The sequence below is a fragment of the Loxodonta africana genome, chromosome X (genome assembly GCF_030014295.1).
Source record: "Loxodonta africana isolate mLoxAfr1 chromosome X, mLoxAfr1.hap2, whole genome shotgun sequence".
In the NCBI taxonomy this organism is placed as follows: Eukaryota; Metazoa; Chordata; class Mammalia; order Proboscidea; family Elephantidae; genus Loxodonta; species Loxodonta africana.
The window spans coordinates 69,235,545-69,258,450 of NC_087369.1; positions in this window are offsets into that span (position 1 = coordinate 69,235,545).

Sequence of the window (22,906 nt, forward strand, 5' to 3'; positions counted from 1 at the left end):
TACAAAATCAACAACAATGAAAAAGAGGAAAAGAAAATATATAAAGAAAAACAACTCAACACAGAAAATTAAGTGGGAAAAAGAAACTGTCAACAACAGAAAAAAATACATCAAAATAACAGCACTAAACTCATACCTATCAATAGTTATGCTGAGTGTAAATGGACTAAATGCACCAATAAAGAGACAGAGAGTGACAGAATGGATAAAAAAAACACAGTCCATTTATATGCTGCCTACAAGAGACACGCCTTAAAGACACAAACAAAATAAAACTGAAAGGATGGGGAAAAAGCATATCAAGCAAACAACAATCAAAAAAGAGCAGGAGTGGCAATATTAATTTCTGACAAAATAGGCTTTAATTTAAAATCCACCACAAAGGATAAGGAAAAAAAAAAAAAGGAAGGACACTATATAATGATTAAAAGGTCAACACACCAGGAGGACATAATCATAATAAGTATTTATGCACTCAATGACAGGGCTCCAAAATACATAAAACAATCTCTAACAGCATTGAAAAGAGAGATAGACAGTTCCAAAAGAGTAGCAGGAGACTTCAACACACCACTTTCGGTGAAGGACAGAAGACGCAGAAAGAAGGTCAATAAAGACACAGAAGATCTATCACTGACCAATGGAACAGAATTGCAAACCCAGATGTAAATCCCTCCACCAATGGTCACCTGATCTTCGGCAAGAGCCCAAAGTTCATCAAATGGTCACCTGATCTTCGGCAAGGGCCCAAAGTTCATCAAATGGGGAAAAGACATTCTTTTTAACAAATGGTGCTGGCATAAAAAATCCAAAGAAGACCCATCTATCTTCAAAAAAATGAAACAAGACCCATACCTCACAGCATGCACAAAAACTAACTCAAAATGGATCAAAGACCGAAACATAAAATCTAAAATGATAAAGATCATGGAAGAAAAAATAGGGACAACACTAGCAGCCCTAATACATGGCAGAAACAGTATACAAAACATTACTAACAATGCACAAACACCAGAAGAAAAACTAGAGAACTGGGAGCTCCTGAAAATCAAACTCTTATGCTCATCCAAAGACTTCAACAAAAGAGTAAAAAGACAACCTACAGACTGGGAAACAATTTTGGCTAGGACAAATCCAATCAGTGTATAATCTCTAAAATCTATAAGATACTCCAAAACTTCAACAACAAAAAGACAACCCAATTAAAAAAGGGGCAAAGTATATCAACAGGCAATTCACCAAAAAAGACATTCAGGTGGCTGACAGAAACATGAGGAAATGCTCACGATCATTAGCCATTAGAGAAATGCAAATCAAAGCCGCAATGAGATACTATCTCACCCCAACAAGGCTAGCATTAATTCAAAAACACAAAACAATAAATGTTGGAGAGGTTGTGGAGAGACTGGAACACTTATACACTGCTGGTAGGAATGTAAAATGGTACAGCCACATTGGAAATCAATTTGGTGTTTCCTTGAAAAGGTAGAAATAGAACTACCATACAATCCAGCAATCCCACTCCTTGGAATATATTCTAGAGAAATAAGAGTCCTCACACGAATAAATGTATGCACACCCATGTTCATTGCAGCACTATTCAAGATATCAAAAAGATGGAAACTACCTAGATGCCCATCAATGGATGAATGGATAAACAAAATATAGTATATTCACACAATGAAATATTACGCGATGATAAAGAGCAAAGATGAATTCTGTGAGACATCTCGTAACATGGAGGAATCTGGAAGGCATTACGCTGACTGAAATTCGTCAGTCCCAAAAGGACAAATATTTATCAGACCAGTATTCTAAGAACTCATGAAAAGGTTTAACACAGAAGAAAACATTCTTTGATGGTTATGAGCAAGGGTGGGGAGGGAGGGAGAAGGGAATTCACTAACTACATGGTAGACAAGAATTATTTTAGGTGAAGGGAAGGATGACACACAATACAGGGGAAGTCAACACAGCTGGACTAGACCAAAATCTAAGAAGTTTCCTGAATACAACCAAACACTTCGAGGGACAGAATAGCTGGGGGTGGGGCGAGGGGGTGGGTCTAGAGACCGTCATTTCAGGGGACATCTAGGTCAATTGGCATCACAAAGTTTTAAGAAAATGTTCTGCTTCGCACATGGTGAGTGGAGTTTGGTGTCTTAAAAGCTAGCAAATGGCCATCTAAGATGCATCAATTTTTACCAATCCACCTGAAGCGAAGGAGAATGAAGAACACTAAAGACACAAGGAAAATATGAGCCCAAGAGAAAGAAAGGGCCACACAAACCAGAGACTCCAACAGCCTGAGACCAGAAGAACTAGATGGTGCCTGGCTACCACTAATGACAGCCCTGACAGGGAACACAACAGAGAGTCCCTGATGGAGCAGAAAAAAAAAGTGAGGTGAAGAACTCAAATTCTAGTAAAAAGACCAAACTGAATGGTCTGACTGAGACTGGAGGGACCCTGGAAGACAGGGCGCCCGGACTTTCTATTAGCCCAAAACTAAAACCATTCCTGAAGCCAACTATTCAGACAAAGGTTAGACTGGACTATGAGACACAATATGATACTTGTGAGGAGTGGGCTTCTTAGCTCAAGTAGATACTTGAGACTAAGTGGGCAACTCCTGTCCAGAGGTGAGATGAGAAGGCAGTGGGGGACAGATGCTGGTTGAGTGGACACGGGAAATACAGAGTGGAGAGAAGTGTGCTGTCACATTATAGGGAGATCAGCTAGGGTCACATAACAATGTGTGTGTAAGTTTTTGTATGAGAAATTGACTGGAATAGTAAATTTTCACTTAGAGCACAATGAAAAAAAAACGTTTACAGGAACCAAAGAAGGTCATTATATTTTGGTGAACATGTGAATTCATTAAGAATATTTTAAAATTATAAGCATACACACAGCATACAACAGAGCCTCAAAATGTATGAAACAAACACTGACATAATTGAAGAGAGAAATAGACTGGTCTACAACAGTATTCGCCTCAATACCTTACTTTCAATAATGGGCAGCAGAATGAGACAGGTAATCAATAAAAAAAATAGGGGACTTTAGAACACTATAAATCAGTTAGACCTTACAGAAATATATAGAACACTCCATTAAACAACAGCAGAATACATATTCTTCCTCCAGGAAGGACCATTTGTTAGGCCACAAAAAAGCATTAATAGATTTTTTTCTTAATTGCAATTATGCAAAGTATCTACTCTGAACTCAGCAATTGTTAGCTCTTTGAGCCGGTTACAACTCATAGTGACCTATGTACAACAGAACGAAACGCTGCCAGGTCCTGTGCCACAAACCAACATCCCTTTTGAATACAGATACAAAAACGCTAAACAAACATCATCATGCTTCAGACCATTGTTGCACCCACTGTGTGGCTCCATCCCGTTGAGGGTCTTCTTTTTTTTCACTAACCCTCCACTTTACCAAGCATGATGTCCTTCTCTAGGGACTGGTCTCTCCTGATAACATGTCCAAAGTATGTAAGAGGAAGTCTCAGCATCCTTGCTTCTAATAAGCATTCTGCCTACTTCTTCCAAGACAGATTTGTTCATTCTTCTGGCAGTCCATGGTATATTCAGTATTCTTCACCAACACCGTAATTCAAAGGCATCAATTCTTTTGTCTTCCTTATTCATTGCCCAGCTTTCCCAGGCATTTGAGGAGACTGAAAACACCATAGCTTGGATCAGATGCACCTTAGTCCTTAAAGTGCCCTCTTTGGTTTTTAACACTTTAAAGAGTTTTTTTTGCAGCAGATTTGTCCAATGCAATGCATAGTTTGATTTCTTGACTGCTGCTTCCATTGGGCATTGAGTGCAGATCCAAGTAAAATGAAATCCTTTACAACTTCTATATTTTCTCCATTTATTATGATGTTGATTATTGGTCCAGTAGGAATGATTTTTGTTTTCTTTGAGTTATGTAGACTGCAGAACTCAATAAAGTCAATAAAAAAAAGAAAGCTGGTAAATTCACAATTAGGTGGAAAATAAACACACTCTTAAGCAATGACTCAAAGAAGAAATCACAAAAGAAATTAGAAAATACTTTGAGACAACTGAAAATAAAACACAACATACCAAAATTTAAGAGATGCAGTGAAAGTGGTTCTCAGAGGGACATTTTTAGCTGTAAATAAATGCATTAAAAATGAAGAAAGATCTCAAACCAATAACCTAACTTTAGATCTTAAGGAACTAGAAAACAAAAAGCAAATACAAAGTTAGCAGAAGAGAGAAAATAAGAAAGGTAATAGCAAAGATAAATGAATAGAGAATAGAAAAATAAAAGAGTATCAGCAAAGCTAAAAGATGGTTCTTTGAAAAGATTAACCAAATTGGCATATTTTAGTTAGAATCATTAAGAAAAAAGAGAGTAAATGCAAATAAGTGAAAATAATAAATTAAAGTGAAACATTACTACCAATTTTGCAGAAATAAAAGTATTATAAGAAAAAAAATTTTTTTAAAAAAATTATAAGAGAATACTGTAAATAATGGTATACCAACAAATTAGATAAAACAAAAAGATAACTTAGAAGAAATGGAAAAAAATTTTATAAAGACAAATATTACCAAACTGATTCAAGAGGAAATAGCAAACCTGAACAGACCTATAGCTAGTTTTGTTGTCGTTGTTATCAGGTGCCATCAAGTCAGTTCTGACTCATAGCCACCCTATGTACAGCAGGATGAAACACTACCTGGTCCTGTGCCGTCCTCACGATCTGTTGCTATGCTTGAGCTCATTGTTGCAGCCACTGTGTCAATTCATCTAGTTGAGGGTCTTCCTCTTTTGTGCTGACCCTCCACTTTACCAAGCATGAGGTTCTGAGATATTTAATTAGAAATAAAACCCTCCCAATAAAGTCCATGACTAGATGTCTTCACTGGTGAATTCTTTCAAACATTTAAAAAAGAAATAACACTAATGTTTCTCAAAGTTTTCCAAAAAATAGAAGAGGAAGGGATACTTCTTAATTCATTGTATGAGGCCAGCAACAGCCTGATACCAAAACCAAAGACGTCACAAGAAAAGAAAACTACAAACCAATATCCCTTTTGAATATAGATGCAAAAAACACTAAACAGAATGCTAGCATTCTGAATCTGACAGCATATTAACATCATGACCACGCAGGATTTAACCTAGGAATGCAAGGGTGGTTTAACATAAGAAAATCAATCAACATAATACATCAAGTTAATAGGAAAATGGAAAAAAGATAGAATATGATATCTCAATTGATGCAGAGAAAGTTTTTGGTGAAAAAATACAACATGCTTTCATGATAAAAACAAGAAAAAAACAAAGAATAGAAGGAAACTTTGTCAACTTGATAAAGGATATCTATGAAAAACATCATATTCAAAGATGAAAGACTGCAATTTTCCTCCTAAGATCAGGAACAAGACAAGGATGTCCTCTTTTGCCACTTCTATTTAACACTGCATTGTTAATTCTAGCCAAGATAATTAGGCAAGAAAAAGAAATACATATTGACAGAGAAGAAAGAAAAGTATCTCCAGGCAAAGATAACATGATCCTATATATAGAATACCTCAAAGACTCTTCCCCCCTCAGAAAAACACTAGTGCTAATAAACAAAATCAGCAGAGTTGCAAGGTATAAGATTGACACGAAAAAATTGATACACCAGCAATGAACACAATGAAAAGGAAATTTTAAAAAATTCCATTTAAAATACCTAAAAAACAAGAAAGTTCCTGTAATAAATATAACCCAGGAGATGCAACACTTATACACTGGCAACTGCCTAACATTGCTGAAATAAAGAAGAGTTAAATAAAGGGAAATACAACACATATTTATGGATTGGAAGAGTTAATATTAAGATGTCAATACTACACAAAACAATTTACAGAGTCAATGTAACCTGAAAACTTTTTCAATCTTTGGCAGTAACAAACAAGTAATCCTCAAAGTTATAGCAAATTGAAAGGTGCTCTGAATAGTTAAAAATATTGAAAAAGAAGAAAAATGTTGGAGGATTCACACTTCTCAAATTCGAAATTTACTACAAAGCTACAGTAATAATAATAAAAACAAAAAACAGTGTGGTGCTGGAATAAGGACAGAATATAATAGACCAATGGAATAGAATTGAGAGCCCAGAAAAAAGCCAAACATATATGCTTAATTGATTTTTGACAAGGATGTCAAGTCCACTCAATAAGGAAAGAATGGTCTCTTCAACAAATGGTGTTGGGACAACTAGATATCCACATGCAAAACAATAAATATAGACTCTTCATTTTATATGATGCCACTCATATGAATGCCCATGTACAAAACTCAACTCAAAATGTATCACAGACATAAATGTAAGAGCTAAAACTATAAAACATTAGTATAAAATGTAGGGGTAAAATTTCATAACTTTGGATTTGGCAAAAGATTCTTAGATATGACATCAAAACCCTGAGGAAAAACAAACAAAAAAAGTAGATAAACTGGACTTCAGCAATATTAAAAACTTCTTTTTGTGTGTGTGTGTCAACGTACACCATCAAGAAAGTGAAAAGAGAGGGCAGAGCCAAGATGGTGGAATAGACAGATGCTTCCATCGAGACCTCTTTACAACAAAGACCCGAAAAAACAAGTGAAACGAGTGTATTTGTGACAAGCTGGGAGCCCTGAGCATCAAAGGCAAGCTTAGACAACGAACTGAGGGGCAGGGGGAGAAAGAGGCCATTCAGAAGAGGAGAGGAGTTACCGGACATGAATCGCGGGGAGCCTTCAAGCAACATTCCCGGAGCAGCGGTGATGGCGGCGGGGGCAGGCTGGTCCTAGCGTTCGGCTGCAGTTTCCTCAGGGAGAAGCAGCCAGCCACACAGCCCACTCACACCTCCGGAACCTGAGAAGAATGGCTCTCTCGGCAAAAGCTAAGTACTTGAGTATATTTTGATGCACCCCACCCCCACCCCCAAGCCGGCTTCAGTGGCTGAATCCCTGGGCCTGAGATAGACCCTGGTGAGCACCTAGAGCCATCCTCCTGGCCTTGGGGAAGGAAAAAATTTCAACTGGGGGAAAAGATAATTTGCTAGCTCCATTAACTGGGGGAGCTCAGGACAGAAGCAGATCCTGTCCAGGCATAAACTGTCCGTGGACCTTGAGCACCTTTCCCTTCTGCATGGACCTGTGTGGGCCTATTTCGGGAGAATAGGCCCTTGTTGGCAAACTCCAACCATTTCAGCAATGCTGTAGAGAGGTGGGCGTTTAACATTTGACATTGCTTTGCCTATTAAACAAGGTCCTCATCTACCCACAACAGGGACCTAAGGACTGGTAGCTCCACTCAGGTCACCCAGCCACCCATGACATGGGTCCAAAGATAACTAGTACCTCCCAGTCCTTACAATGAAAAAATTTTGGGTGCCAATGGTCCCTCTGCAGAACCCACCCACCAGCACACTCTAGGGAACAGAGATGCATTTTCCTCAGAGACACTGGGGGGTTGGTTCTCAGCCCCCTGCCTTGTTCAGAGTGTGTGATTGATATATACACCAATCACCCGTGCCCCTCTAAGATTGTACGACAGAGCCTGTACCACACACTTGATATCAGCTACCTAGAAACCTGAGCTGAATTCATAAGAGAAAACTGAATGGACTCCTAGACTGATATACTTGATAACAGCTCTAGCCAGCTGGGGAAAGGACATCAGAGCTCCAAAGGCGAAAATAATCAAGCTAGCTCACTCAAGAAACCCATAGGGATATACCAAAACAAAACAAAGCAAACAGCTATGACACAGTAAGCAAGCATAAACTAATACAATAATTTATAGATGGCTCAGAGACACCAGTCAATATCAAGTCACATAAAGAAACAGACCATGATCACCTCAACAGGCTCTTAAAATAAAGAATCCAGGGATCTTTTAGATGAAACTGCATTCCTGGAATTACAAGATGCAGAATACAAAAGTTTAATATACAGAACCCTTCAAGACATCAGGAAGGAAAAGTGGCAATACGCAGAACAAGCCAAGGAACACACAGATAAAGCAACTGAAGAAATTAGAAAGATTATTCAGGATCATAATGAAAAGTTTACTGAGCTGGAAAAATCCATAGAAAGACAGCAATCAGAAATTCAGAAGATTAACAATAAAATTACAGAATTAGATAACTAAATAAAAAGTCAGAGGAGCAGAACTGAGCAAGTAGAAGCTAGAATATCTGAACTCAAAGATAAATCACTTGGCACTAATATATTTGAAAAAAATCAGATAAAAGAATTGAAAAAAAATCGGATAAAAGAATAAAGGGCATCCAGATTGGCAAGGAAGAACTAAAAGTATCTCTCTTTGCAGATGATATGGTCTTATACACAAAAACCCTAAGAAATCCTTCAGAAAACTACTGAAATTAATAGAAGAGTTCAGCAGAGTATCGGGATACAAGAAAAACATACAAAAATCAGTTGGATTCCTCTACACCAACAAAAAGAACATTGAAGAGGAAATCACCAAATCAATGCAATTTACAGTACCCCCAATAAGATAAAATACTTAGGAATAAATCTTGCCAGAGATGTAAAAGATTTATACAAAGAAAACTACAGTACACTTCTGCACGAAACCAAAAGAGACTTACATAAGTGGAAAAACATGCCTTGCTCGTGGATAGGAAGACTTAACATTATAAAAATGTCTCTTCTACCAAAAGCGATCTGTACATTAATGCAATTCCGATCCAAATCCCAACAACATTTTTTAATGAGACGGAGGAACAAATCACCAACTTCATATGGAAAGGAAAGGGGCCCTGGGTAAATATTACTGAAAAAAAGAAGAAAGTGGGAGGCCTTACTTTACCTGATTTTAGAACATATTTATACTGCCACAGTAGTCAAAACAGCCTGGTACTGGTACAACAACAGATACATGGACCAATGGAACACAGTTCAGAATCCAGACATAAATCCATCCACATATGAGCAGTTGATATTTGACAAAGGCCCCAAAACACTTAAATGGGGAAAAGACAGTCTTTTTAACAAATGGTGTTGGCATAACTGGATATCCATCTGCAAAAACATGAAACAAGACCCATACCTCACCCCATGAGCAAAAACTAAGCCAAAATGGATCAAAGACCTACATATAAAATCTAAAACGATAAGGATTATGGAAGAAAAAATAGGGACAACGTTAGGAGCCCTAATACATGGCATAAACAGTATACAAAACATTAGAAAGAATGTAGAAGAAAAACTAGATAACTGGGAGCTCCTAAAAATCAAACACTTAAGCTCATCCAAAGACCTCACCAAAAGAGTAAAAAGACTACGTACAGACTGGGAAAATGTTTTTAGCTATGACATTTCTGATCAGCACCTTATCTCTAAAATTTACACGATAACTGCAAAAACTCAACTGCAAAAAGAGAAATAACCCAATTAAAAAATGGGGAAAAGATATGAACAGACACTTCACTAAAGAAGACATTCAGGTAGCTAAGAGATATATGAGGAAATGTTCACGATCATTAGCCATTAGAGAAATGCAGATCAAACCTACAATGAGATTTCATCTCACTCCAACAAGACTGGCATTAATTCAAAAAACACAAAACAATAAATGTTGGAGAGGTTGTGGAGAGATTGGAACACTTTTATAATGCTGGAGGGAATGTCAAATGGTACAACCACTTTGGAAATCGATTTGGTGCTTCCTTAAAAAGCTAAAGATAGAGCTACCATATGATCCACAATCCCACTCCTGGGAATATATCCTAGAGAAATAAGAGCCTTTACATGAACAGATATATGCACACCCATGTTTACTGCAGTACTCTTTACAATAGCAAATACATGGAAGCAAGCAAGGTGCCCATCAATAGATGAATGGATAAATTGTGGTATATTCACACAATGGAATACTACACATCGATAAAGAACAGTGAGGAATCTGTGAAACATTTCATAACAGGGAGGAACCTGGAAGGCATTATGCTGAGCGAAATTAGTCAGTTGCAAAAGGACAAATATTGTATAAGACCACTAGTTTAAGAACTTGAGAAACAGTTTAAACTGAGAAGATAACATTCTTTTGTGGTTACGAGAGGGGGGAGAGAGTGGTATTCAGTAATTAGATAGTAGATAAGAGCTACTTTATGTGAAGGGAAAGACAGCACACAATACAGGGGAGTTCAGCACAATTGGACTAAACCAAAAGCAAAGAAATTTCCTGAATAAACTGAATGCTTCGAAGGCCAGCATATCAGGGGCAGGGGTCTGGGGACCATGGTTTCAGGGGACATCTAAGTCAATTGGCATAATAAAATCTATTAAGAAAATACTCTGCATCCCACTTTGAAGAGTGGCATCTGGGGTCTTCAATGCTAGCAAGCAGCCATCTAAGATGAATCAATTGGTCTCAACCCACCTGGATTAAAAGAGAATGAAGGACACCAAGGTCACAAGGTGATACTGAGCCCAAGAGACAGAAAGGGCTGCGTGAAACAGAGACTAAATCATCCTGAGACCAGAAGAACTAGATGGTGCCTGGCTACAACCCATGACTGCCATGACAGGGAACACAACAAAGAACCCCTGAGGAAGCAGGAGAGCAGTGGGATGCAGACCCCAAATTTTCATAAGACCAGATTTAATGGTCTGACTGAGACTAGAAGGAACCTGGTGGTCATGGCCTCCAGACCTTCTGTTGGCCCAGGACAGGAACCATTCCCTAAGCCAACTCTTCAGACATGGATTGGACTGGACAATGAATGGATTGGAGAGGGATGCTGGTGAGGAGTGAGCTTCTCGGATCAGGTGGATACTTGAGACTATGTTGGCATCTCCTGCCTGGAGGGGAGATGAGAGGGTGGAGGGGGTTAGAAGCTGGCGAAATGGACACGAAAAGAGAGAGTGGAGGGAGAGAGCGGGCTGTCTCATTAAAAAAAATGGGAGAGTAATTGGGAGTGTGTAGGAAAGCGTATATGGGTTTTTGTGTGAGAGACTGAGTTGATTTGTAAACTTTCACTTAAAGCACAATAAAAAATATTTTTTTTAAAAAAAGGAAAGTGAAAAGACAACCCACAAAATGGGAGAAAATATTTGCAAATTATTTATCTGGTAAGGGACCTGTATCTAGAATATATAAAGAATTTGTTGTTATCGTTGTTATTGTTGTTAGTTGGCTCTAACTCATGGCGACCTTATGTATGACAGGACAAAATGTTGCCCCATCCTGTGCCACCTTCATGATCATCACTATGTTTGAATCCATTGTTTTGGCCACTGTGTAAATCCATCACACCTGGGGGCCTTCCTTGCCTTCATTGGCTTTTCTACCAATTGGTCTAGCAATCGGACATGTCCAAAGTAAGCGAGGCGAAGTCTCACCATTTGCACTTCTAAGGAGCACTCTGATCGCATTTCTTCTAAGACTGATTTGTTCATTCTTCTGGAAGTCCACAGTATAGTCAATATTCTTTGCCAACACCACAATTAAAAATTAGAATGCATCAATTCTCCTGCCTTCCTTTTATATCATCCAGCTTTTGCACGCACACAAGGTAATTGAAAAGACCATGGCTTGGTTCAGGTGCACCTTATTCATCAAAGTGACATCTTTGCTTTTTAAAAAAAACTCTTATAACTCAATAATAAAAGAAAAATAACCCAATTAAAAAATGGCCAAAGGATCTGAATAGACACTTCTTCCAGGAAGTGATGACTAAAAAAGCAAATGAAGAGGAGTTCAAAATCATTAGTCCTTAGATAAGTGCAAATGAAAATCACAATGAGATACCACTTCACACCCTTTGGGATGGCTAGATTTAAAAAGGCCTGATAATAACAAGTGTTGATGAGCATGTGAAAAAATCAGAAACCTCATGCGCTGCTGGTGGGAATGTAAAATGGTACAACTCTTTTGAGAAAAATACCGTAGCAGTCCCTCAGATGATGGATTACAGATTTACCAGATCATCCAGCAATTGCACAAATATTATATCAGCATTGTGTATAATATCCAAAAGGTGGAAACAACCCAAATGCCCATTAATGGATGAACAAAGAAAATGCAGTATATTCACACAATAGAATATTATTTGACCATAAAAACAAATGAAGTACTCATACATGCTACAACATGGATGAACTTCAAAATCATTATACTAAGTGGAAGAATCCAGTCACAAAAGGCCACATACTACATTATTCCATTCATATGAATGTCCAAAATAGAAAAATCTACAGAGACAGGAAGTTATTTAGTGGTTGCCTAGGGTGGGGGTCAGTGCGTAGGGACAATGGGATGATAGCTAACTGGTTCTGGGTTTCTCTTCTTGGTTGTGGTGATGGCTTCACAGGTATAAAACCCAAACCAAACCAAATCCAGGGCTGTCAGGTCGATTCCAACTCACAGTGACCCCATAGGTTTTCCAAGGCTGTAAATCTTTTTTTAATATTTCTTTAGATGAAGATTTACAGAACAAACGAGTTTATTAAGAAGTTATTACACATATTGTTTAGTGACATTGGTTTGCCAAACCCAAAATATGTCAACACTCTCCCTTCTTGACCTTGGGTACCTATTACCAGCTTTCCTGTCCCCTCCCACCTTCTAGTCCTGGTCCCTGGGCTGGTGTGCCCCTTTAGTCTTGTTTTGTTTTATGGGTCTGTCTAATCTTTGGTTGAAGGGTGAACCTCAGGAGTGATGTCATTACTAAGCTAAAAGGCTGTCTGGGGGCCATACTCTTGGGGTTTCTCCAGTTGTTTTCACACCAGTAAGATGGATCTTTTTTTTTTATGAGTTGGAATTTTGTTCTACATTTTTCTGCAGCTCTGTCCAGGACCCTCTATTGTGACCCCTGTCAGAGCAGTCAGTGGTGGTAGCCGGGCACCATCTCATTGTACTGGACTCAATCTGGCGGTGACTGTGGTAGTTGTGGTCCATTAGTCGTGTGGACTAATCTTTCCCTTGTGTCTCTAGATCTCTTCATTCTCCCTTGCTCCTGAAGGGGTGAGACCAGTGGAGTACCTTAGACGGCCGCTAACAAGCTTTTAAGACCTCAGACGCTACTCACCAAAGTAGAATGTAGAACATTTTCTTTATAAACTATGTTATGCCAATTGAGCTAGATGTTCCCCAAAACCATGGTCCCCACAGCCCTCAGCCCAGTAATTTGGTCCCTCAGAGAGCTTGGATGTGTCTACGCAGCTTCCATGACCTTGCCCTCTACAAATTGTGCTGGCTCCCCTAGTATTGTGTACTGTCTTACCCTTCACCAAAGTTACCACTTATCTATTGTCCATTTAGTGCTTTTCCATCCACACCCCTCCCCTCCCTCGTAACCATCAAAGATTGTTTCTTTCTGTGTGTAAACACTTTCATGAGGTTTTATAGTGGTGGTCTCATACAATATTTGTCCTTTTGTGACTGACTGATTTCACTCAGCATAATGCCCTCCAGATTCAGCCACGTTGTGAGATGCTTTGCAGATTCATCATTGTTTCTTTATTGTTGCATAGTACTCCATTGTGTGTATGAACCATAGTTTGTTTATCCATTCATCTGTTGATGGAAATCTAGGTCGTTTCTATCTTTTTGCTATTGTGAACAATGCTGTAAGGAACGTGGGTGTGCATATATTCTTGTGACAGCTCTTATTTTTCTTGGATAATATTCCTAGGAGAGGGATTGCTGGCTCATGTGGTATTTCTATTTCTAGTTTTCAAAGAAAGTGTCTTATCGTTTTCCAAAATGGTTGTACCATTTTGCATTCCCACCAGCAGTGCGTAAGAGTTCCAGTCTCCCGGCAGCCTCTCCAACATTTGTTATTTTTTGTTTTTTTTGATTCATGCCTGTGATGTCGGGGTGCGATGGTATCTCATTGTGGTTTTGATTCGCATTTCTCTTGGCTAGTAATCGTGAGCATTTCCTCATGTGTTGTCAGCCTCTTGAATGTCTTCTCTGGCGAAGTGTCTGTTCATTTCCTTTGCCAAGGCTGTAACTGGCACATCTTTCTCCCATGGAGCTGCTGGTGGTTTCCAACTGCCAACCTTTTGGTTAGCAGTAGATCGCTTTATCCACTGTGACACCAGGGCTCCTTCACTGGTGTATACACACAGTTTATTTGTTTTAAGTAATGGAAAACCTCTCAAAATAAAACTTCAAAGTCTTTGATGATTTATTAGCCTATTATCTGCTCTTTAAAACGAATTCTGATTAAAAATCTTTAAACCTTAGTTTTCTTTTTATTTTTAAAGTGCTTTTGCCATTTCATGTTCTGCGTCACGCTTTCAAAGTATTTCTTCACATTTTATAAATGTATTTTTTCCTTCACTGCTATCAATAAGCATCTCAACCAAGGTCTTGCTTTTCACTTTGATTGTCCAGGAGCCAGTTTGATTCTGATATGAACCATTTGTGAACAGAAGCTTGATATTTAAGAAACACTCTGCATTAGGTTCTTACTGATGGGCAAATGAAAAAGTGATGAGCAGTTAATGCAAACACCATTTGAAGAATCAAGTACTCAGACATGTTAATTGGGTTGTTGTTCTTATTGTTGTTAGGTGCCTCTGAGTCGCTTCCGACTCATAGTGACCCTATGTACAACAGAAGGAAACACTGCCAGGCCCTGTGAAACTCTCACAGTCATTGATACAATTGAGCCCATTGTTGCAGCCACTGCGTCAATCCATCTCATTGAGGGTCTTCCTCATTATCGCTAACCTTCTATCTTACCGAGCATGATGTCCGTCTTAAGGGACTAGTCCCTCTTGATAATATGTCCAAAGTACCTGAGATGAAGTCTCACCACACTTGCTTCCAAGGAGCACTCTGCCTGTACTTCTCCCAAGACAGATTTGTTCATTCTTCTGGCAGTCCATGGTATGTTCAATATTCCTCACCAACACCATAATTCAAAGGCATCAATTCTTCTTTGGTCTTCCTTATTTATTGTCCTGATTTCCCATGCATATGAGGCAATTGAAAATACCATGGCTTGGGTCAGGTGCTCCTTATTCCTCAAAGTGACATCTTTGCTTTTTAACACCTTAAAGAGGTCTTTTGCAACAGATTGGCCAAATACAATACATCCTTTGATTTCTTGACTGCTGCTTCTAAGGACGCTGATTGTGGGTACGAGCAAAATGAAATCCTGGACAACTTCAATATAGTCTCCATTTATCACAATATTGTTTACTGGTCCAATGGTGAAGATTTTTGTTTTCTATTTATATGTTGAGGTGTAATCCGTACTGAAGGCTGTCGGGCATATCGTCTGTTTTTTTGATTAGTGCCAGTGATGTCGCGGTGAGATGATACCTCATTGTGGTTTTGATTTGCATTTCTCTAATGGCTAGAGATTGCGAGCATTTCCTCATGTGTCTCTTAGCCTCTTGAATGTGTTCTTTGGTGAAGTGCTGTTCATTTCCTTTGCCAAGGCTAGAACTGGCACATCTTTCTCCCATGGAGCCGCTGGTGGTTTTGAATCAGATGTTCATTAGTAAGTGTTTCAAGTCTTCTTCACTTTCAGCAAGCAAGGTTGTGTCATCGGCACATCACCGGTTGTTAATGAGTCTTCCTCCAATCCTGACCGTGCATTATTCTTCATATAGCCCAGCTCCTTGGATTATTTGCTCAGTATACAGATGGAATAAGTATGGTGAAAGGATACAACCCTGATGCACATCTTTCCTGGTTTTAAACCACGCAGTATCCCCTTGTTCTGTTTGAACAACTGTCTCTTGGTCTATGTACAGGTTCTGCATGAGCACAATTAAGTGTTCTGGAATTCCCGTTCTTTGTAACGTTATCCATAATTTGTTATGATCCACACACTCCAATGTCTTTGCATAGTCAATGAAACACACTTACAAACATCTTTCTTGTATTCTCTGCTTTCCACCAAGATCCATCTGACATTAATAATGATATCCCTGGTTCCATGTCCTTTCCTGAATTTGGCTTGAATTTCTGTCAGTTTCCTGCTCATGTACTGCTGCAGCCAGTTTTGAATGATTTTCAGTGAAAATTTACTTGTGTGTGATATTAATGATATCATTTAATAATATCTGCATTCTGTTGGCTCACCTTTCTTTGGAATGGGTACAAATATGGATCTCTTGAGTTGGTTGACCACATAGCCGTCTTCCAAATTTCTTGGCATGGACGAGCGAGCTCTCCAGCATCACATCTCTTTGTTGAAACATCTCAGTTGGTATTCCGTCAATTCCTGGAGGCTTCAGTGGAGCCCTTTTGGCCCAGTGATTAAGCATCCTGCTGCTAACCAAAAGGTCGGCAGTTTGAAAACACCGGCCGCTGTTCGGAAACTCTATCAGGCAATTCTACTCTGTCCAATAGGGTCACTATGAGTTGGAATCAACAGCAATGGGTTTGGTTTTGGTTTGGTTCAGTGCAGCTTGGACTTCTTCCTTCAATACCATTCGTTGGTGATCATTTGCTACCTCCTGAAATGGTTGAATGTCGACAAATTCTTTTGGTACAGTGACTCTGCATATTCCTTCCACGTGCTTTTAATGTTTCTTGTGTCATTCAATATTTTGCACATAGAATCCTTCAAAATTGCAACTTGAGGCTTGAATTTTTCCTTCATTTCTATCAGGTTGAGAAATGCTGAGCACGTTTGTCCTTTTGGTTTTCTAATTCCAGGTCTTTGCACATTACATTATAATATTTTACTTTGGCTTCTCGAGCCGCCCTTTGAAAACTTCTGTTCAGCTATTTTACTTCATCATTTCTCCCATTTGCTTTAGCTACTCTATGGTCAAGAACAAGTTTCATAGTCTCTTCTGACAGTCATTTTGGTCTTTTCTTTCTTTCCTTTTGCTTTCTTCATGTAGGATGTCCTTGATGTCATCCCACAACTCTTCTGGTCTTCAACCATTAGTGTTCAATGTGTCAAATCTGTTTTTGAGATGGTCTCCAAATTCAGGTGAGATATACTCAAGGTTGTACTTTGGCTCTCACGGATTTGTTTTGATTTTCTTCAGCTTTAACTTAAACTTGCACGGGAGCAATTGATGGTCTGTTCCACAGTTGGCCCCGACCTGATTCTGACTGATGATATTGAGCTTTTCCATCATCTTTTTTCTACAGATGTAGTCGATTTGATTCCTGTGTTTTCCATTTGGTGAGTTCCATGTGTGTAGCCACCGTTTATGTTGTTGAAAAAAGATATTTGAAATGAAGACATCGTTGGTCTAGCAACATTCTATCACGCGATGTCTGGTGTCATTTCTATCACCGAGGCCTTATTTTCCAGCTACTTCTCCTTCTTCTTTGTTTCCAACTTTCAGATTCCAATCACCAGTAATCATCAATGCATCTTGATTACATGTTTGATCAATTTCAGACTGGAGAAGTTGGTAAAAACTTCAATATCTGACTTAAACTGCGCCATTACCAAACAAATCCAATCAATTCCTGACCAAAGTCATCTTCTCACTGCTCATCTTTCAAGATCCCCTTCAAAGGGCCCATACCGGCCCTTGACAGACCTCTGGGGAAGTGCTTTTCTTTAGAGAGGTAAGACATGAGCAGGGCCAGCTGGGGCAAAAAGCAGCGGGTGGTCTGCCTAAAGAGTTCTCTTCAGTCTAGCCTGGAGAGTGAGGAGAGAGGCTGAGAAAGAAGAGCGACTTTCTGAGTCGCCTTGGTTTGGAAGCAGGGACCTTGCATGTGCATGTGCTGATTAAATAATGTGAAAACCAGTAACTTCCCTGCTGAGCAGGCTGCAGGAAAAAGCTTCTCTTCAGATAAGGTGGGATTTCAGGTGATCATCAGGTTTGTGAACTGTGATTACAGTCTTTTCATGCCAGGTCTACACCCTGCGCTGAGCCTGAGTCCATAGTTCACCTCACAGACAACTCAGAATCAAAGCCTAGACCCAGTGAGGTCATCTGACTGCTGCCTTGGGCTGGTGGTGTGGGGGGCATGCTCCTCGCAGGAGTTTCAGGGAGGGGGATGGCAGTGAAGACAACAGTGAAATGGGCAGAAGAAAAAAGAGGATACTTCGCAGTCTCCATCCTCAGCAGGTCACAGGGATGAAAGAACAACAAAAATGCAGCATGCACCTTTCTGAGAAGTTATACCAGAGACTCAGGATGTTCCACAGACCTGGAGGTCAGAGAGTCCTTTCCTGCAAGGTTCCCCGCTGATCAGATAAATGGTACGGTCCTTCCCAGTCATGAGCTCTACTGGCAGACCCTGTGGGATTTTCCCAATGAGAATTTAGGCAGTAAGTCCTTAGTCCATTTTCTGGGCTCAGAAGTATGCTGGTCAGAGTACTTTCCATAGGGAAAGGACAGTGCAGAGGAGTTCATTTATTGAAATCCAATTCCTTGCAGCCCGTGGGAAAGTATGGAGCTTGCAGTTGGGAGGCAATCAGGGCGTGGAGGAAGTCTTGGGGTGGCTGTGCCATTCCTGAGTGAGGTTTAGGTTTTTGTTTTGTTTTTACTAGAAAGAAACAGATAAAGGAAAGCCCACAGAAACTTTGAGGGAAAACAGGAGCTTAAACTAACAGGGTCCAGGCATCTTCAGAAATTTTTACATTATGGGAGGGGGCAATTTTCCATGGTGCGGTAGATGTCAAGTTCCTCAAAAGCAGGGCTGGTTCCTAGGTGAAAACAGATTTTACATCAGCCTCCTCCTCCACCACCTCCCGGCTGGACCAGGGGGAAACAATTACTTGTATTTTCAGGAAATAGAAATCTTGGCTCTGGCTCAGGGTCTTCTACCAGAGCATGGGAGGCAGGGGTGAGGGACACAGGGGATAAGAATGGCAACTTCTTGCTGCCCGCCCACTCCCCCACCCCCACAGTCTCTCTTTTCTTTTGCAAGGGTTCAGGAGTTACCCTAAGGGGCTCACTCTCAGTGCCAATGGGAGGACGTGTTCCCCGGTAGGTCCCTCCCAGCCCGTGCCCTCTGGAGAGCTCCCAAATTTCTCTCCCTGGTATAGGGAGCACTCCCTGGCTGGGAAGAGTTCCTTCAGAACCCAAAGAGTGTAAGTGAGCCTTTGCACAAAGCCAGGCTCTGAGTTGTTTGTAGCAAGTGAGAGAGCCCCTTGTAAGACAGCTTCCCAGGAGGTAGGCCTATGGAGCTTTGAAGTGAACAAATTTCAGATTACACATTTATATCTCACCATTGCCAGAGTGTCAGAGTTCAGAGAGTTGGAATAGGCAGCAGATGACAGAACAAGCATTTAAAGGATAATAAGCTCCCTTTCCATATGAGGGGCCTCATGGATAAGGTCTCTGGGGGGCCTGGGATAGGAAGCCAGTCCAGTTCTGTGTGTGAATAGAAAACAATGCGTTAATTTGTCCTCTGTAATTTCTGAACACAAAATGCAAATATGCTCTTTCATTGGCAGTCCCAGGAAGAGAGCAATTAAAGATAAGGGATCTTCAAGTTATTTTTCCCTCGTGATTGTAGCGATGTCTTATTCTATTGAATATGCACACATCCAAAGAAAACAATAGGATTTAAATTAAAACCTTTCTCCTTCCCAGTAAGAGTTGCTGGGTCAATCATTAAGTAATGGATTGTTTGACACTTAAGAATGGCAAAAACTGTGTGCCATTTTCCCCCCATTAATTTTTGTCTATTTTGGAGTTTAAAATCAATTGTGAAAAAAGCTCAATTTAAGTACTTAAATTGCTATTATAAAATCCGTTGCCATCGAGCCGATTCCGACTCATAGCAACATTTCACCACCAGGGCCCCAAAATTGCTAATGTAGGTAGATATGTCTACTTTGTAAGACTAGCAAAAGAATCTACTGCCCTGCTCCTCCCAGGGCATGGCTCTGTAGGGCAGGACTTCAAATGAAACACAAGCACTTTCGCTCCCTGTTTGGCAAAAGAGCAGCCACCAGCATCTAAGTTGTCTATTCTTGAGAACATTTGCTAGTTACACTTATGGTGGGAGAGGCAATCGCATCATAAAGCAGGGTTTTCCTTGCAGATGGAGCAGATAAAACCCAGGTAGGACTAGAGTGCAGGGCTCGCATACCTAGACCCTAAGCACTTGACACCCCTTTGTGCCAGAGCCTGGATTTCCCAGCAAAATAAAGTGTAACCAGGAAGCGTGATGCACCATGGGACAGGATATGTCCCTCTCGTGTGATGTGCTTCATGGAACACGGGACTGATATGTCCTGTTTGCCATGGGCACCCCAGTTTGTCAAATAATAAAAAGCTACCTTCAAACAGTGATTCGACATCCATTCCATTAGGGAAAAAAACATGGCATCATCAAAAATTTCCAAAAAATTTACCCATGAAAGGGTTAAAATGAGCACAATATTATGCAGTCTCAGTAGAGGGTGCTGTAGGGACACTGAAGGAGGAAATGGATCTCCTGTGATTTCTGGCTGTAGAAAGGGGGGTCTGTAGTGTGAGCATGAGGACATCTGGAGCGCCCTGTTCTGGGCATGCATCCAGAACAACCATCCCAAGGTGAACTTACAGTGCCTATGTGACCTACTGATCACCTTCCTGTGGCCTGAGGCCATTCTGTGCTCCAAACCTGCTGCCCACTGATTACCTCTGGTCATTTCCTTCCCCCTCCCCCATTACCAGGTTTATCTCCTGTAATCCTTGGCAGTTCAAATCCACCAGGCGCTCCTTGGAAACTCTATGGGGCAGTTCTGCTCTGTCCTATCGGGTCGCTATGAGTCATCAGTGGGTTTGGTTTGGTTTTAATCCTCCCATCTCTGCAGCCCTCCCAACACTGAAGCCCTCCTGGCAGTCAGCACAGGAACACTCTGTGCTCCAGGCCTCCTACTGCACAAAGCACCCCTCTAACTCTGAATGTTCACACACTGGCCACCAGCTGTGGCTTGACAAAGCCACTTTGCTCTGCAGGGTTGCTTCCTTTTTGCTCTGCAACTGTGGACCAGCTCTGGCTCCAGCAAACCAACAAAATTCTCTACCATGCTATATTTCCTCCAATGAGGTTTGAACTCCAGCGTTGGGAAGGGGCCCCTTTTACAAGTTTGTCTTTCCTTGGGTATTCTCCCTCAGCCTTAGGGTACCATAGAGAGTTTTCTTACATCCTATGTAGTGCAAACAGTTAACATATTCAGCTGCTAACAAAAAGTTTGGCGCTTCAAGTCCACCCAGAGGCACATCGGAAGAAAGGCCTGGCAATCTACTTCTGAAAAAACAGCTATTGAAAACCCTATAGAGCCACAATTCTACTCTGACACACAAAGGGGTCACCATGAGGCGGCATCAGACTTGACAGCAACAGGTTGGTACATATCACTTATGTCCAATATATCACAATTTTATCATAAGTTTAATAATTCGTACTTTAATGTCCTGATTGGATCCACATTGCTACAGCTATCTTCACAACATCTATAGCACACATCGTCCTTAACAGAGAATCGCCGAAAGTTTTGTCTTCGAGAGTAGCATCCAGACAAGGGTGTCCACTATCACTTCTATTCAACAGTGTCCCAACGAGTACAGTAAGGCAAGAAAAAGAAATGCAATGTTTGAAAAGGGAGAAGTAAAACTGGCATTGTTTGCAGATGATACGATTGTGTACATAAAATTTTACAAGTATTTACAGACAAATTATTACACTCAATAAGAGAGTTTAGACGTTTGTAGGTTACGAAACCAACATACAAACACGCTATTTACCAGCAACGTGGTAAACATACTAAACATGCTATTTACCAGCAACAAATTTAGAAAATAGAAATGTATTTGCAAAATGTGAAGTACCCTGGCTTTTACTTATCTCTTATGGGAAAAAATATTGTTGGGACACGTTAAAGAAAATTTTATTAAAAGGAGTGATAAACCACATTCGCTCATCAAAGATTCAAAAGTTGAAAAAATCCTAATTAAAATTCCATCCAAACTTGTGGTTGAACTTGTTATGTCAAATTAATAATTTAAATGGAATTGAAAAAGGTGAAAAATCTCCAGGACATTTTTGAAAGGACAAGGTATGATTGGCTTGCATCAAATATCAGAATTGCCTATAGATCTGTGGTGCTTAAGACAGTGTGGTATTAGAGAGACAGATGAATAGAGCCAAGGTACTTAATAGAGAGTATTAAGTATCTACACATAGGTAGATACTTGATTTATAACAGATATGCCACTACAAATCAGTTAGAAAAGGGCAGACTACTCAATAAGTAGTTTACTGAGGCACATGAATATCCACATTAAAAAAAAAAAAAACCCGACTCAACATTATATGCACACATCAGTTGCATTGTTTTGGCTACCCTGTCAATCCATCTCATCCAGGGTTTCCCTCATTTTTGATGACCCTTTTTTTTTTTTTATTTTACCAACCATGATGTCCTCCTCTCTAGCATTGGTCTTACCTGATGATGTGTCCAAAGTCAGCGAGCCAAAGTCTCGCCATTCTTGCTTCTACGGTGCATTCCGGTTGTATTTCTTTAAGACTGATTTGTTCATTCATTATAAACATTAATTCGTTATAAATCAGAAAGTACACGATGGAAAATAGAATGAATACACAAATGGGTAAAAGACTTGGATTTCAATAGGCCTTTTACAGAAGACAAAATCCAGAAGACCCTTAAGCTTGAAAACATGCTAAAATTTAATACTAACTTGAACATTGCACACATACCAGGCTGGCAAAAATTAAATTCTGTCAATCCTTGGTGTAGGTGAGGATATGGAGCAGCAAGAACTCTCTGCGTTGCTGGTGGGATTGTAATTGGCACAACCACTATAGAAAACAATTTGACATTATGAAGCTGAAGACATGCATACCCTCTGGCCCAGTGACTCTATTCTTGGGTTTATACCCTAGAGAAACTTCTACACACGTGCCTTATGAGAAGGGTACAAAAATGTTCCTTGCAGCATTGTT